The 18372-nt window shown below is 54.5% G+C and overlaps 1 pseudogene; it reads left to right on the top strand.

The window, feature by feature from the left end:
* Window positions 1-93: 93 nt before the first annotated feature.
* On the top strand, window positions 94-16968 carry LOC122390755 (annotated as a pseudogene).
* Window positions 16969-18372: the final 1404 nt, after the last annotated feature.

The raw sequence follows: 18372 nt of genomic DNA, 5'->3' as shown, positions 1-18372 counted from the left end.
CTGTTGCTTGTCATTGGACTCCCATTATGTATATGCTCTCATCTGCCCCCACATTTCTTAGCTCACTCTGCCAATGCCGAGCTGTTCCCCTATATGTACTACCTGCCGTCCAAGTTCGACCTGCGTCGGTCCATGTTCGGTCGTCAGAGTACGCCGGGCCGTTCGATGTCACGTCGCTGATATCATCGGTCGGGGTTTACGGCGCTGTGCCTCGTCGATGTCATTGTGTCGCCACCGTCCCAGCGACAGTGGATCACGTGCCTCGGGCGGCGGGCATCCCGACGCCGCGGGGAGGCGCTCGGCAGGGGCTGAGAGGGGGGGGGGGGGAACATCTGGGGCCTGGGGGACAGTCACTGGCGAGCCGACTACGAATTGAGGAGAGCACGGGGTCATGTGACAGAGGGCAGCTGAACCTGGTTGAGGGAGTCGGATCTGAATCATGTTGAGACGATCTGAATTAAACTGAGGGGTCAGATCTTGTTTGGGAGTCGGATTATGCTGGTGAAAAGGAATCTTAATCAGGGTCTTTGGTAATATATGGGCTCAGGAACGGATAATATCTGACTGATAACCAGTTATTATTGATAAGAAAAGTACAGTGATGATTCCTCTAATGTATTATGTAGCCAAAGGATTTCCTTGTCAGTCTGAAAATGGCTTTCTCATTCCATAACTGGCTGGTCTCGTGAGCTGTGATCGATGCGGGGCTAATTTGAAACAGGAGTCAGCTAGACGCACGATCGTGCGTGACCTAAAAGGTATAATGACGTTCAGTTTGAATATGTCGGATCAGGATGGGAACGATACGTCAAGAGCTCTTTGTGGGTGCAAGCGACCTGAGAAGGCATTGTGCTAGAACAAAAAGGAGCGCACATAAAGAGCTGGTGACGCTGTCGTGTTGGCCAGATCAGCGTCTGATATTGCCGACGTACACGGCGCCTGCGATGATGAGCGGCGCTCAGTGCGATCACAATATTCCATCCGGCTGGGCGGGGCGCCCTGATGGAAGATGAGCAGCCCTGTTCTGGGCGCTGGTACCCTGCCGCGCCGGACACTGGAGCGGGGCGGCGGCCGACGCGGCGCACCGCTCTGTCGCGCTCTGTCGCGCGGTGTTTTATGGCGCCTCTCGGCCGGCTGACGCGCCACGTGCCGGCCACTGGTCCGCGGCACGGTCTCGCCCTCCGTCGGGCCGGCGGTCTGCAGGACACAGTGGCGGCACGCGCCGTTTTTACACGGTGCGCTGCCGTCGTGAGCGTCGCGCGTGTTTTTGGCAGGGCGCGCGCCGCTCTGATGGATCGCACTACTGCCGGTGCCGCCGCTCTCCGGGCCGGCCGCGATACTGCTGCTTCACCGGGATTAAAGGGGCGTGTGCCGGCTACTGGGATGGAGCGGCGTGCCGATCTAGGGTACCGCCACACGCACGGCGCCCAGGGCTGCCGCAGGAGACCGGCGCCGGTCAGCGCGGGTCGCTGCACAGGTGCGGTCCAAACGTCTCACTGCATCAGTAAACCTGGGCCAAAGGTCGGCTGAGCCGGCGCGACAGCTCACCGACCAACCAGCGGGGGACGGCCTAAATCAGAGCATTATCAGCGCCGCACCGGGCCCGGATGTGACTGAACTGACGGTGCATTCGGCCAATGGCTCGGCCCTGCAGAAGTGGTCCACCATTTGACTCAAAAGTTATCTGGTGTTTGGAGGGCTTCAGGTAAAAAAAAAAAAAAAAACGAGTCGGTGCAATCGCACAACTATGTAGTTGAAACATTATAGGGTGACCGGTTTTGCAAAAAGTTTCGAAAAGTTTTGCTCCCCAGGCCTAATCTAACGTATTTGGGGGTGCTGATCACGAATCCGGCGGAAAAAATATAAAATTCGATTTTTTTTTGACCGCCCCGGCTCTTTGAATATTTCCGGTTTTCTCCATTTTTGCATGTTTTTGAATAATATGATGAATGTAATGAAAATTTATTAACAATGTATCGCTAAATGCATGTACCAGTCGATTCGGCATACAGCGGCGTCGAAATCGGCACGCCGCCTGCTTCACCGGCCTCGCAGGAAAGCATAAGACTCGGAAGGTTTGCGTTAGTTACCCGATTCTCTCCATAGATGGCGCTGGCGTAGCCGCCCGCCGGCCGGTCGTTGCCGTGCCGTTCACAGCCCCGGCGGTCACTTGCGACCGTCGTGGTCGTTATGCTACGTCTATCAAAGCACGACAGAAATGTTCACTTCATTTTTATGTTACTTCAGACATATTTTAGACCTAATGTTGAATTGGATAAATGACTATCGTGAATTGGCGAAATAGTGGAGTGCGCTCGGGAGCCATTTACAATAGCGAGGAACGTAGGTGGATTGATCTGAGTAACATATGACACTGCGTTCACTGTTGATATGAAGTTTATTCACACTATGTAGTCGGGTGACATGACAACAAAGTGACTAACATACCTTGTGTACGACAGGCGACACATGGATGAAGCTAATGCTACTTTTTCATTTTGTTTCGGTAGGCCCGTTTGTTCAGAGCGTAGCCGTCCTGTCGGTCTGCGCCTGTTACAGCTGTGACTGATTCGGTGGTCAGCTTTACAGCCCTTTCGGTGGATTGGGTATGGCAGGGGACCCCCTTTTTAAGGGGAGTCTGTAGAAAGTCGCGCAACTCATCCTCGCTCATGTGTCGTACACAAGGGGGCTCAATGTCTCGGCCCTCGTCAACCGCTCGCTGCACGCAGGGGCGTAGGCAGGGGGGGGCCACTGGGCCATGGCCCCCCCCCCCCCTTTGGGCGCCGAAGGCGCCCTCCAATCGCAAATGCAATTGTGATATAATCGAATCGAAAAACAATCGCGACTGGAGGGCGCCCTCCAATCGTGAATGTGTTTACAGGGAAAATACGGATGGAGGGCGCCCTCGGAGGACGCCCATTCCAAATACGCCCTCCAAATACGGTTGGAGGGCTCCCTCGGGCGCCCTCCAACCACATTTGTAGGCTGTAGCTCTCTAAGCGTAACGGTGGTCGCCTATGTAAGCCGCTGTCCTGTAAATAAGCGCCCTCTCACCCGAAGGCGCCCTCCTGTAGGTCGCCACCCTGCTACACATTGCCGCCCTTCTGCTGATCGGCGTCCTCATAATTATTGGCGCTCTTCTACCTATTGCGCCCTCATGTGAAATTTTGAAGGCCGCCTTTCTCCCTTTTGGAACCCTCTTGTTCAGTGCCGCCCTCCTACCTATTGGTTCCCTAGTCCTTCCTGTTGAATGCTAATCGGGGCCCTTCTCCTATTGGCGCCCTCGTGTTGATCGCCGCCCTCCTAACCACTGGCACCCTCCTGTTGATCACCGCCCTCCTATCTACTGGCACCTTCCTGTTGACCAGCGCCCTCCGCACAGACGCCGTCCTGTTCGTGTCATCCTCTTGAGCAAAGGCGCCCTCCTCACCATTGCCACCCCCATTTTAATCGTCACCCTTCCGCTCATTGGCGACTTGCAGTTGATGACCGCCCTCCCACCTATTGGCGACCTCTTGTTGATCGCCACCCTCCTATTGGTGCTCTCCTGTTCCTCGCCACCCTCTTACCTGGTGGCGCCCTCCTGTTGATTGTTGATCGGGGCCCTCCTACCTATTGGTGCCCTCCTGTTGATCGCTGCCCTTCTATCCATTGGCGCCCTCCTGCTGCTCGCCAACTTCCTACCTATCGGTGCCCTACTGTCGAAACTCGGGATGTTGATCGGGGCTCTTCTACCTATTAGCGCCCTCCTGTGGATCGCAGCCCTTCTGCCTATTGGCAACATCCGTTGATCGCTGCCCTCCTATCATTTATTTACTCCTTTGGCATGTTCTTCAACTTAGTCGTTCTATTGCACATAGTTGATGTCTTGCCTGTGAAAACTGCCACAAATGAACGTGCATTCAGCACAATGAATGAAGTACCTATACCTACCAAAACTATCTACGCTCTACGATGCATAAAACACGTCTTTGGTCTTAACCCGCGCGGGGCTGGGGGGGTAAATTTTACCCCCCCTCGCGAATTTTTGCAATATCTCAAAAACGGCGGCGCGCAGCGCCGCCAAACTTTCAGTACCTTTTCCTACATCAATTTGACACGTTCCCTGAAAATTTGAGCGAAATCCGTCGGAAAATTTTTGAGAAATTGACGTTTTAGTGACGTCATGTTCGCCATTTTCGCCTCAAAATCGGCAAAAGTTCAAACGCCGCTAACATCTTCATTTTTAAAGGAATCAAGACGCAACAAAAAAAGGATATACGTAATTCTACTTTGTCTTTAAAATGGCTATCTCGGTTTTTTGAAAATTTTGGATTTTGGCCCAAATTTTTTCAAAAAACTGACTTTTTTGGGAAAATAGCTATAAAATCCAAAATTTTGAGTGTATCGAAAAAACCGGAATATATGTCAGAGAAGTGGTCTATGTGCACCTACATACCAAGTTTTAAAAGAATCGGTTCAAAAATGCGGGAGTTATTCAAAATTGTATGACGTCACGACACACAAAAATTTTGAAAAATGACTTTTTTGGAAGTTCTAGACCTCGTACGGAAACAAAAATAGCACCATTCGATTCGCCGTGAAAAACTGCATCAGATAGACACCTTTTTAGGCCTTAACAACCAACTTCAAAATTTGACCTCACTTGACCTGACCTTGACCTGACCTCGAACTGAAATTCATCCAGAGGGGGTCCATATCACTTATTGAGTGTGCCTATTGAATTCTATGAGTAAAATGACCCATAAAACATGTGTCGCACATGCCCTTTTCTATATTTTGTTTTTGGTGACCTGACCTGACCTGACCTGACCTTGACCTTGACCTCTGAATGATATTGTATGCAACGAATATTGTCTTGGTAGCCTAAGAGCACGTTTTGGGCGATCAGTCTCAGTCCATGACTCCATTCTTCGGCAACTACGGTGCAAGGCCGATACTGTAGGAACTTGCAATTTGTACCCTTGACCTGACCTTGACCTTGACCTCGAACTTAAAATTAAGTACATGTTTTTAGTCGTTCGTGATGAGATCTTTCGATTGGCGTTTGAATTTTCCGAATCGGACCATTAGTTCGGGAGATAACAGGGGGGGTAAAATTCCCCCCCCCCCCAGCCCCGCGCGTTCGGCTGGAGACCCCAGCCCCGCGCGGGTTAACGGATTGATCCTACTTTACGTGCATCATGGCATCTATATGTATTACGATTAAGTATTGTCAACAGGTTCGGCCGCAACAGCAGGCATCTGAAGTTTCGGTGATTGAAACTGGTTATGTGGGTACACTGTATGCACCTGTGAGAAGGCTATGAAGGCTGGTCTGAGGTAATTTGGATGATGTTTACGCATCTCGCGCTCCGGTATCAATCCGATACGGTGATCTGGTGCGTAGATATGCCACCGCCAATAAACTTTTATACATCGACACCCATGAGCCAAGCTTTCTATACAGTTTGTGTGGCAGCGGCCCGACCAAACCTTAGGTATTTTTTATACCTTCAAATTTGGTAAAAGAGCGAGAGGAGCTTTGAACACTGATCGTATAAAAGGCGTGCCTAAAAAGCGGAGGAAAAGGTTGTTTTAAAAAATTTCGCGCGCCTTCGGCGCAGCATTTCAAGACCACTTGACCTTTTGTGACCTGGAGTATAAAGAATACACACGATGCAAAATCAATGCAGCACGACCTATACGAGGTTACGCAAAAAAAACTGGTGGCATGGTAAAAAACGCCTCCCAACCCCCCCCCCCCCCGTTGAGTGATTTTTTATCTCGCGACCGTATGGCGCCCTCCTTGGGTGAGGTGGCGCCCTCCAAACCCTTGGCCCCCCCCTTCGCGATTTTCTAAATACGCCGCTGGCTGCACGTTAACCAGTTCCATATAGTTGTTTGCTTGAACGTTAATTTCCGGCAGCCGGAAGTGCCGAATGGGCTGCTGCTGTGGCGGTGGGGGTGGCAGCTTTGGCGGCGGTCGTGGCGGCGGTGCCGGCGGTGGTGGTGGTGGTGGTGGTGGTGGGGGTGGTGATGGCCGCCGCCGTTTCAGACGCCGCTGCTGCTGCTGTGGCGGCGGCGCCGGCGGCGCCGGCGGCGGCGGCGGCGGTGGCGGTGGTGGTGGTGGCGATGGCCGCCGCCTCTGTCGCCGCTGCTCCTGCTGTGGCGGGGGCGGGAACGGCGGCTGCTCCTGTCGCTGCCTGTTTTGACGAATGCTCTGGATTATGCGGACTGCATCTGCCCTAATGCCATGCCCCCGCCACAGCAGAAGCAGCGGCGACAGAGGCGGCGGCCACCACCACCACCGCCACCGCCGCCACCGCCACTGTTCTGTCGTGGTTCTGTTCTCGCCTCGCGTCGACCAGAGAGCGGTACGGAATGGCACACTTCTGTATTAGTCCGACACACCCGGCACGGGACTCCCCCGTGCCGGCTCCCCGTCCAGACACATGCCCACGCGGCCAGGGCTCAGCGACGACTGCTCACACTTCCGGCCGCCGCGCCGGCCCACGCATGCGCGTCTCCGGCCGCCGCACCGGCCTAGCCACGGGCGGTCCCAGCCGCGGTCGGAGGGGGGACGGCTCAGGATACCACACCTCACCCCCCTTTACATAAACACAAATGACACTCTCAGGAGAAGAACCAATGAAACGAAAACTGCACACAGAGAAAACAACTTCATCCCGCCGCACGACTCAATCGAACGAGGCCACTGCGCGCCGAACAGTGCCCATCAGCATAAAAAACTACACACCGCCACACACGGACACTTCCGACTGCGAGCACCACCTCTGCGCTTCGAGCGGCGCGGAGTGCCCGGCTGCGCGCGGCGCCGTGGGCTGCCAGCCCGACCGGTCGGTCCGGCCTCCGCCTCCGACGCTAGTCCGTTGAGGTCCGGCTCACCAGCACTGGCTCCCCCGCCGCCCGCAAGCTCTCCGGTTCCGGCTCCTCCGCCTCCCGCCAGCTCGCCTCTGCCGTCCGCCGTCGGCCCGATGGCTCCGGCTCCTCCGTCGTCCGTGCTCGCCTCCACGTCCGTCCGCCCGCTCGGACCGTCCGACTCTCCCGTCGTCTGACGGCTCACCTCTGCCTCCGTCTGCTGACACGACGGCACCGGCTCCTCCGTCGTCCGCCGGCCCGTCTCCTCTGTCGGCTCCTCTGTCTCCGCCGCCGTCTGCCGACTCGACAGCTCCGTCTCCTCTGTCGTCTGACGGCTCGCCACTGTCGACGTCTGCCGACTCGGCCGCTCCGGCCCCTCAGTCTTCCGCCTCCGTCCGCCGGCTCCGCTGGTCCGTCTCCGTCCGCCGGCTCCATTGGTCCGCCAGCTCCCCGGATCCGCTGCGGTCCGCCGGCTCCCCGGATCTGACTCCGTCCGCCGGCTCCCCGGATCTGACTCCGTCCGCCAGCTCCCCGGATCCGCTGCCTTCCGCCGGCTCCCCGGATCCGTCGCCGTCCGCCGGCTCCACAGATTCACCTCCGTCCGCCGGCTTCCCGGGTCCGACGCCGCCCGCCGGCTCCACGGATTCACCTCCGTCCGCCGGCTTCCCAGCTCCGCCTCCTCACGGCCTTCGCCGGCCGGAGCGGTGCTGCCTGGCGCCACCGACAGGAGCTGGTCACAGTGGCGCGACCACAGACTGCCTCTGCCGATGTCCACCTCGAACGAGTCGGGTCCGGTCCGCGTCACGACCCGTCCGCGGACCCACTTCTGAGGCCCTCCGTAGCACCGAGCCCACACTTCCGCACCGACTCCGATCGTTCTCCCTCGGTTGCCGGCTGCCGTCCATTGCCGCTCCGCGCTGCCTCGGAGTGCTGCGCGGTCCCGACGGGCTTGCCTCCCGGCGCCGCCGCCGTCACGACGCATTCCGCTCACTCCGCTCCCGGCACCGCCGCAGCCGCAAAGGACCCGGCTCCTGTCGCCGCTGACACCTTCGAGTTCACCAGCGCGACCTCCGATCCTGAGGTGACCCGCGCGGCCTCCGGCTCCCTCAGAGCCCCGACGCCTGCCATCGCCGCGGCGCCTGTCACCTCCGCCAGCGCACCGGCGCACAGCGGCCTCCCGGCGCCCGCCATCGTCTCGGCGCCCCTTGCTCTCGCCGCCGTACCGGCGCCCGCCGGCTTCGCCAGCGCCCCGGCGTCCACCAGCGTCTCGGCGCTCGCCAGCGTCCCGACGTCCACCAGCATCCCGGCGCCCGCTGTCGTCCCGACGTCCACCAGCGTCCCGGCGCCCGCTGTCTTCCCGACGTCCACCAGCGTCCCGGCGCCCGCTGTCTTCCCGGCGCTCCTTGCTCCCGCCGGTGTCCCGGCGTCCGATTCCTCCACCGGCGTCTCGCAGCGCCAGCGGCACTGGGCGCGCCCGCCGGTACACCGGCTTGGCGTCCGACTTCAGCCGCAGTCCCACCTTAGTCGGGATGCGTCCCAGCTCCTCGTTGCGGACAGCTGAGTGTCTCTCCGGCACGCCTTCGAGCGCTCGCGCCGGCTGCACGCGGCATACCCGAGCCTGTGACGTCATCAGACCAAGCGCCTGCAGCCACTCGCGTCCCATCAGCGAGCGGTGGGGTCCAAACCCGGTCACCACCAGCCGCAGACGGGTCGCGGGTCTTCCCGACGCCGTGACGCTGACCCGCACCTCCCCTCTCAAGGGAATGACCTGACCTGTGAACGAGGTCAGGCGCAGGTCACACGGGTCCAGCAGCTGCAGAAGCCCCCGCTGCCGCGCTGTCTCCGCGCTCACCAGCGACACCGGGCTCCCCGTGTCCACGACCATGGCCAGCTGCTGGCCGTTCACCGTCACCGTCTTCATTTCCGGCTCCGCGGCGCTGGCTTCGACTGAGCTCACCAGCCACGCGTCGCCGCCGACTGAGCTCACCAGCCACGCGTCGCCGTCGCCGTCCGTCTGTTCCTCCTCCGCAGCCACCAGCCGCACCCGCCGCTGCGGACATGCCGCCTTCAGGTGCCCGGTGGAGCCGCACTTGAAGCATCGCCGCTGCCTGGGCCCTCCATCGCTGCCGCTGTTGCCCGGCGCGCCCCGACCGTGTTCTCCGGCCGCTCCGCTGCGTCCGCCGCTAGCCGACTGGCCAGTCGGACAGCGGCTGTCACGGGCGCGCGGCACAGCTCCCGCAGCAGGACAGTCTCGCTGCCAGTGCCCCGCAGCGCCGCACCGGAAACAGGTTCCGAGCCGTGACTGGGGCGACCTCACGGCATTGACGGCTCCCTCAGCGTCTGCTGCCGGTGCCTCGGCCAAACGCGTGCCGCCCAGCTGAGCACCGAGCTGCTCCATGTCCCGGTGCGCGCGTGCCGTCTGCCGTACCTCGGCCAGGGTCAAACCGTCGCCCTTCGAGGCGGCCAGCTTTACCAGCTTGGCCCGCAGACCGGCTCGGCTCCCCAGTACGCACCGATCGCGCAGCTCCCGGTCCAGTTCAGTGGCAGCATAGCCGCAGCGCACGACCTGCGCTCGCAGGCGTCCCAGGAACCTCTCCAGGTCTTCTTCAGGCTCCATCTGCATCCCGTGGAACAGAGACCGCTCTGCCACCGCGTTCCTGACTGGAGACAGGTAGGTCGTCAGCTTCCTCTTGAGCCGCTCGAAGCTGTCGGCCGTCTCGCTCGTCTCCTCCGGCAGAGTCTCGCTGAGGTCGGCAACATCCGGCCCGACCAGGTGCAACAGCACCGCACATTTCCGGTCGACCTCTTGGACCCCGACCGCACACAGGTAACGCTCGACACCGCGCAACCACCGGCCGAAATCGTCGCCCTGCCGAAACGGCTCCACCGCCGGAATCGACAGTCCCGTGCTGTTCATCCTGATCCCGGGCTGAGCTGCCTGCCCCGATCACAACACCCCGACCGCCGCCGCTAACTCCGGCCGTCGTCGCTATCCCGGCCTTCTCGACGCACCCCGCCGTCACTGCACTTCGCTCCTCTCCCGGCCGTCACTCCTCACTCTTCTCCTCTCCCCCACCGCCCGGCCGCCGGTCCCTGGCGCAGCCGCTGTCGTCGTTTCCCGCGCTTTCTCCGGCGGGGGAGTCACGTGACCGTGACGCCACAATCACGTCACCGAGCGGAGAGTCCCGACCAATCACACGCGCCGTGTCCGTCTGACGTCACCACCGGCCGGCCCAATCACAGCGCAGCCCGCCGACGCCATCCACCGCGTCGACCGCGCAACATGGCCGCTGCCAAAGTCCGGTGAAAACACGCACGCATGTCACCGCCGAGGGACGGGCAAACCGAACACATGCAGCAGCGAAAAAAAAAACTAAGCACTAAGCAATTAGCAATTCGCTCCGCATCTCACCGTTCGTCCTCCGTGCCCATCCGCTCTCGCCCGCCACCGCGCACTAAACACTCGCGAGACGCGAGACATCTCATTCCGTCGCCAGGTTGTTCTGTCGTGGTTCTGTTCTCGCCTCGCGTCGACCAGAGAGCGGTACGGAATGGCACACTTCTGTATTAGTCCGACACACCCGGCACGGGACTCCCCCGTGCCGGCTCCCCGTCCAGACACATGCCCACGCGGCCAGGGCTCAGCGACGACTGCTCACACTTCCGGCCGCCGCGCCGGCCCACGCATGCGCGTCTCCGGCCGCCGCACCGGCCTAGCCACGGGCGGTCCCAGCCGCGGTCGGAGGGGGGACGGCTCAGGATACCACAGCCACAACAGCAGCAGCGGCGTCTGAAACGGCGGCGGCCATCACCACCACCACCACCACCACCACCACCACCGCCGCCGCCGGCACCGCCGCCACGACCGCCGCCAAAGCTGCCAGCCCCACCGCCACAGCAGCAGCCCATTCGGCACTTCCGGCTGCCGGAAATTAACGTTCAAGCGAACAACTATATGGAACTGGTTAACGTGCAGCGAGCGGTTGACGAGGGCCGAGACATTGAGCCCCGTTGTGTACGGCACATGAGCGAGGATGAGTTGCGCGACCTTCTACAGACTCCCCTTAAAACGGGGCTCCCCTGCCATACCCAATCCACCGGAAGGGCTGTAAAGCTGACCACCGAATCAGTCACAGCTGTAACAGGCTTAGACCGACAGGACGGCTACGCTCTGAACAAACGGGCCTACCGAAACAAAATGAAAAAGTAGCATTAGCTTCATCCATGTGTCGTACACAAGGTATGTTAGTCACGATTCCCGGATGAAAAGTCAAAACGTTAAAAGTAAACGGATAAAAAGTCAAAGGACATTAAGTCAACAGACAGAAAGTCAACATCGCAAGAAGTCAAAGGACAAAATGTCAAATGAACAAAAAGTCAACCTGCAAAAAAGTCAACACGCCAGAAGTCAACAAGCTAAAAGTCAACACGCAAGAAGTCAAAAGACATAATGTCAAAGAGACAAAAAGCCGACATGTCAAAAAGTCAACGCGCTAAAAGTCAACACGCTAAAAGTCAACACGCATAAAGTCAACACGCAAAAAGTCAAGACGCTAAAAGTCAACACGCCTAAAAGTCAACACGCTAAAAGTCAACACGCTAAAAGTCAACACGCGAAAGGTCAGCATGCTAAAAGTCAACACGCTAAAAGTCAACATGCTTAAAAGTCAACACGCTAAAAGTCAACACACAAAAAGTCAACAAGCAAATAGTTTATAGGTGCGCGAAAAGTTGATGCGCAAAATGCAGTCAACAGCAAAAAGTAGTCTTCAACAGCAGTCGTTAACTAAGTCGGTACAAGTACGCCGCAGCCCGCGTCTCCGGTCGGCGACTGACCCGCGCCGGGCCACCTGATCCCCGGCCGCCGCCCGCTGCTGGGCGCCGGCTGCACCGCATAGAGAGTCTCGGCGCGTCCCCGTGCGTGCCCCGACACTACCGATAAGAACGCTCCTACCTATTTTTACTTTGCTTTAAAAAGTATATTGGGAATGTGAACTTATCTATATAAAGTTGGCGTACTGTGCCTGCTGGTGGCGGGGGGGGGGGGCAGTTCCGATAAGGAGACGTAGGGCGGAGGCGAAGATGAAGGAGAGGGACAGTAACTGGTGGCCACAATGCGCTATACTTGTCACCTCTCTTTGGACGTCACAGCTCCGAGGTTCTAAAAAATTGTGTTTTTAGCAATCGCATCTCGATAACTTAATTGACCTATACATTTCGATGAAAATTGGTCACCTTAATTGTATGCAGTCCGTGAATATTAACAGGTTGTTGTCTGTTGATGCTGATATGAGCGTTCCTTTCAAGGCAGGACAATCCGACAATCACACCATTGCCTCTCGTTCCAACTTCCACCTATTTAAAAGAAATTTGTTTTGTTTTGTTGGGTTAGGCCCTTTCGGTCCAATTAGACCATTTCAGAGCCGGAAGGATGATAGGAATTAGGGGGAGACATTGGTCTGGGCAGGCATCCTAGTGAGTCACCGGGGCTGAGCCCATCCCGAAGGACAGGCCGATCAGCCCCAAGGTACTCACTGCACCCGGCTACGGGGTGCGCTCCCTCGGGAGCAGCGGTGCCGCTCCAGCAGCCCGCATGAGATAAAGTTGCCTGTCCAGCCCGGAGGGGGTTGCGGCGTGGAGGAGAAGGATTTCCGTATCCTGAGGATAGAAGCATGGAACGGTGATTTAAAAGAAACGACGCGCTTTACTATTGTACCAATTGTACCATACAATACGCTTGAACTATAATAAAAGTGTGAAATCGCTAATAGAACCCGTGACGGAATCAATTGATGAGAAACGTCTCCCTACACAATATAGGAAATTTGAACAAGCGAAACTTTTCGTATCGATAACATTCCGGGCTACTATATTTGTTGAAATAATTCCAGTAAACTGCGCCTGGGACAGTCAGTTGTCTCGAAGGATCATGTAACGCTGCCTCATGACAACCTTACGATGCGAGCGAGCTCCCACCTAGCACGTGTCAACGGATGTGTGTCAGATTTCAGCCAAGCATGCCCGTGTGACCAGCTGAGTCGCGGTTGCGGGCCATGGGAATCCCCATCAGTCGTGCAATGGAGGCAGTCTCGCTTCAATGTCCAATGATGCAGGTTATATTGTGCAGCATCCTGCTTAATTGTGTACAGCTGTTTGTAAATGTTATCTCATGTATGTAATGACTGATGATCCAGGTGTCATTGACTTTGTCTCTTTGACTTGTCCTTTTGAGTTTTTGGATTTTGGCTTTTTGTCCTTTGGATTTTTTCGTAATTTACTTTATGTTCTGTTGACTTTTCGTCTTTTGACCTTTGTCCTCTTCACTTTTTGTCCTTTTGACTTTTTGCCTCTTTGATTTTTTGTCCTTTTGACTTTTTGGACTTTGACTATATGTCTTTTTGACTTTTTGAACTTTTGACTTTTTATTTTGACTTCATGCCCGGTTGACTTGTTGTTTTTTGACTTTTTGTCCTTTTGACTTTCTGTCCTTTTGGTTTTTTGGATTTTGACTTTATGTCCTGTTCACTTTTTGTCTTTCGACTTTTGTTCTTTTTACTTTTTGGCAATTTGACTTTTTGCCGTTTTTACTTTTTGTCTTTTGACCTTATGTCCATTTGACTTTTTGTCTTTTGACTTCTATGCTAGTTGGCTTTTTGTTCATTGACTTTTTGGCAATTTCACTTTTTATCTTTTGACGTTTTATCCTTTTTGACTTTTTGACTTTTGACTTTCCTCTTTGTTGACCTTCTACCTGTTGACTTTTAAGATTTTTGACTTCGTGCTTTTGACGTAATGTCTGTTGACTAATCATCCTTTTACCTTTTATCATTTGACTTTTTGTCCGGAACCCGTTAGTCACTTTGTTCTCATGTCACCCGACTACATAGTGTGAATAAACTTCATATCAACCGTGAACGCAGTGTCATACAGGCGCGGATACAAGGGGGGGGGGCCATGGGGGCCATGGCCCCCCCCCCTTGGCCGATTTTTTTTTTTCAAAAATAAAATAAAAAGTTAAAAAGTTAAAAAGCTGAAAAGGGGGCCTCCTGAAAATAAAGTGGCCGAAATCCGATGAGTTTTTTTTTAACCTACCCACTTAGTTATTTCTTAGAAGACTAGCTGAGAAGACTTCTTTGTTAGAAGATTGGTAAAGCTTTTCATAGCTTGGAGGTCTCTTATACTCACAGAGATGACCACTTTTACAGGGCCTCCTAACCTGCACAGAGGGCCTCCAAGCCTGCACAGATGTTGAGATGTTGCCTGAACAGCTAGATAAGCTCAATAGACGCAGTTTTTTTTTGGGGAGGGGGGGGGCCCAACAAGTGGGAAGATGGGGCCTCCAACAGGTGGGATTATGGGGGGGGGCCTCCTGGTTTCTAATGGCCCCTCCCTTGGAGATTTTCTGGATCCGCCCCTGGTGTCATATGTTACTCAGATCAATCCACCTACGTTCCTCGCTATTGTAAATGGCTCCCGAGCGCACTCCACTATTTCGCCAATTCACGATAGTCATTTATCCAAATCAACAATAGGTCTAAAATGTGTCTGAAGTAACATAAAAATGAAGTGAACATTTCTGTCGTGCTTTGATAGACGTAGCATAACGACCACGACGGTCGCAAGTGACTGCCGGGGCTGTGAACGGCACGGCAACGACCGGCCCAGGGGGTGTCGAAGTCTAGTAGGAAAATCTGGCAAATTCCCTGCGTGACGTCACGTCGGGGATGACCGACGGCACCTTGTACTGAAAGATACGGCAGAAAGGCTATTTTTGAAAAATGATTAAAAATACTTTTGTGCTGTTATGACGCATAAAACGCTTATCAGCATGTTCCTCATCATGTGATAAAGGCATATCCGTGGTCGAAAATAGCTGAGCCCCTCCCAATTTCCAACCACCGACCTCATAAGCAAAGGATGTAAGCGTAATCCTTAAGGGCGACTTTCCTATACATATCCGTACATATGCGTCCTTATGGAAATCGGTAGTGTGGCGATTGGCGACGCGCGCGACATCTGTGTGGCGACCAAGTGGCGACTGTGGCGACACCTGGTGGCTGCTTTTCTGCTGTATGTAGGCATTGGGGTTTTGCCAGATGTGGTTCCTACTGCTACACCACTATGTTGACCCAATACTAGAAAAGTTATTTTGCTAGTAAAAGGCAAGCAAATTGAAAGTTGATTTATAAAATTGCTTATAAATGATTACGAGATAATAATAAAGAAATTTTGATTGAATAATTATTTAAATAATCAACCGTGAAACTATATTCTGGTAGGTTTAGTAGAAATAAGTCCGTGCAACCTTGTATTTAGGGCCTTGGACCGGCCAGCGGGCGGCTACGCCAGCGCCATCTATGGAGAGAATCGGGTAACTAACGCAAACCTTCCGAGCCTTATGCTCAAGGCCATATAACCCACGCGGCCAGGGCTCAGCGACGACTGCTCACACTTCCGGCCGCCGCGCCGGAAGTGTGAGCTTATGCTTATGCTTTCCTGCGAGGCCGGTGAAGCAGGCGGCGTGCCGATTTCGACGCCGCTGTATGCCGAATCGACTGGTACATGCATTTAGCGATACATTGTTAATAAATTTTCATTACATTCATCATATTATTCAAAAACATGCAAAAATTGAGAAAACCGGAAATATTCAAAGAGCCGGGGCGGTCAAAAAAAAATTCGAATTTTATATTTTTTCCGCCGGAATCGTGATCAGCACCCCCAAATACGTTAGATTAGACCTGGGGAGCAAAACTTTTCGAAACTTTTTGCAAAACCGGTCACCCTATTGAAACAATGAGGCCTGTTTCACTAACAAATAAAACTTGTATTTACAAAGAAAAAGCTTGAGTTTACAAGAAATAATTACCAACATTTGAGATTTGGATTTCACGAAACCTTTGAACATGAATTTTGAGTTTAAAATTTGCAAACTTTTTTACAAGAAAAAGTTTGCTAGAAAACATGGGAATCGCAAACTTTCTGTTTCACGAAGACCAGAAACTTGAAAGAAAACATCGTAATTACAAACCTGAAATTCCAGTGGTCCTGACGTTCGGAATTTTGATACTTTTTGTGCAATAATGCAAAACAGTCATATACTTAGAACAAGTATGCTTTGTTGAGTCGTTTCATGCTCAATTTCTACTTAGCACACACCCTAAGAAGCAAAATAATCGGTGTTAAAATATCGTCATGTTTTGTCATTCGCGCGCCATAATTGCATTCATCAGTCTTCTGCTGTCAAATGTTTTTTGTGTTATTTTCTTTCAGTAATAGGACAATGTGAACTATCATTTATATCTTTTTCCAACAGCATCATTATTTATAATTTGATTAGGCAGCTTTTAACATGAATACTAGACAATATTTAATACAAAGAAGCAATATCTTTAACATGCTATAGTTCTTGATTAAAAACATTTTTACTGTTTTCAAGTTTATTTGCAAACATTTTCTTATCGGAGGTGCCACTGGCGATGAAGCTTAGTGAAATCGGTTTTTACGTAGTTGGTAAAAATACTTATGAATTGTAAACTACAAACACTTGTAAATACAAGTTTTTAGTGAAACAGGCCAAAAAAATTGTGCTGTTATTCCACTTCGATTTTGTGTCAAGTGGGCCGGCCATTGGCCTCCTCCATACAGCTTTCTCAGTTCCGCTCTGGTTCTACTTGCACGTATTTTTCTGCACTTCAGCGGTTGCTGAAGGACCGTGGACATTGAGAAGACCCGTGGACACCGGAGACATCCGACGCCCTCTCGGTCTATCTACCCGTCCGTCCGTCTGTCCGTTCGTCTATCCCTCCGTTCGTCTCGTTTCGTCTCGTCTCGTCTGTCCGTCCGTATCGGCCGTGGCGATCGGCCGGGGCGGGATGGTGATACGGTCTGATTGGGTGCTCAGATGGCCCGATAGTGAACGCTCGCGCCGGCCGATCACGCTGCAACAAAGACCGGACAACGTGATGGTACAAAATCCGCCCCCCAGACGTCATTATACGCTGCAATAAATATAGTTATAAATCATGATGTTATGGGGTTGAAAAATTGCCTCCGTGTGCGGCGCGGGTACGGTGATTGATAATGTTTGCCTTATTGATTTGGTGCCGTTACGTGCTCGTTGGGCAGACGGTTTGTTCTTGCCGTCGAGCCGCGCGGCCACCGCGGGGGACAGTGCAGAACACCGCTCTGCCGGCCGTTACTGTCCGCCGCGAGTTACGGGAGCAGTTTTTGTCCGCTGCCGATTGTAGACCACCGACAGATTGAAATCGATGGCGCTTTTAGCGCGCTTCTGTTCGCTGCATTTAGTCGCCATTTTATGCGGCCGGTTTTCGCCGAACGCTGTTAAAAGGCGTTTCCAGGCGTCCGCTGCAGCTCAATCGTATCTGGGCCGCCAATCGCGCCTGTTCGGTGACCGCAGGTGGACAATCCGTCAAGAGGGGCATTTTTCTTGCAGCAGCGCGCCCCGCGTCACGGAATCCTTGTAATGAGCCATTTTACAGCACTAATTTCGATTCTATCGAGTATCAGGCGCCTGCACGTGTAATGCATCTTTGAGACAATGTCTGCGCGATGGCGAACGGCGATATTTCTGGTTTTATCCGGCAGCTAGCGAGCGTCTTCTACGCCTTATCGATCTCCGCCTCTATCGATCTTTGTAAATGGCGGCTAGATCGATCATCTGTCCATGCTGAAAGAGTTATTCCGCAACAATAAATCTTCGACAAGCAAGCTTATTAATTACTCAGCAACAGATATCTTTTCTGTTTAGTCCAGATAAGGAAACGCTCTAGCTGGCCGGCTTGTAACCAGTCAAGGAGTGACCAATCAACCTATCCGGAACCTGAGCTCGTCAAGGCCAGGACGGCGTCGTGGTCCAGCAATCAGCCGGCGACGGGAGCGGTGGGCGTGCATCCTCGATCGGCGACACCCACACACCGACTGTGGGGCCCTGTCGGTGGCCATGGGTGCCCGGCCACGCCCTGCCGGCTGTCATCGGGCGCTGTCGGCACGTGCCGCCGCCGCCGACGACTCCCCGTCGTCGCAGCGATGTACACCCATGCTGCGCCGCGAGGTGCCCGCAGTACCCTGCCGCGATCGGCCGCGCCGTGCTTCCCAGCTGGCGGCCATGACACGGCGACTCGTGCTTTGCCTGCCGGAGGAACCCCCATGACGTTCCGCTATGCCACCACGGTTTCCCTTGCCGGCGCGGTGGCCAGCGCTGTCCTGGGACGCCAAGCTCATGTGCTGTACTGCTATAACACCACGTGTTTCTGTTACCAGTGCCGTGGCCAGAGCCGCCCTGGTGCTGGGCTGCACTCCACCGTGGCCTAATGCGCTGTTATCTCTCGCGCCATTCAATGGTGTTGCAAGCGCGGCGGAAGCGCCATCATGGGTCCTCCTGCACTCCTTTCACCGTGACGTCACGTGTGCCGAAATCGTTTCCGTTTAGGCAACACAGACGGACCGTGCACTCATCCCTCAGCGTCCTCGCTGGGCTCCTCTCGGCTC

The sequence above is a fragment of the Amphibalanus amphitrite genome, unplaced genomic scaffold (genome assembly GCF_019059575.1).
Source record: "Amphibalanus amphitrite isolate SeventyFive unplaced genomic scaffold, NRLGWU_Aamphi_draft 000407F_arrow, whole genome shotgun sequence".
In the NCBI taxonomy this organism is placed as follows: domain Eukaryota; kingdom Metazoa; phylum Arthropoda; class Thecostraca; order Balanomorpha; family Balanidae; genus Amphibalanus; species Amphibalanus amphitrite.
This window is presented reverse-complemented; position numbering and strand designations above follow the sequence as displayed.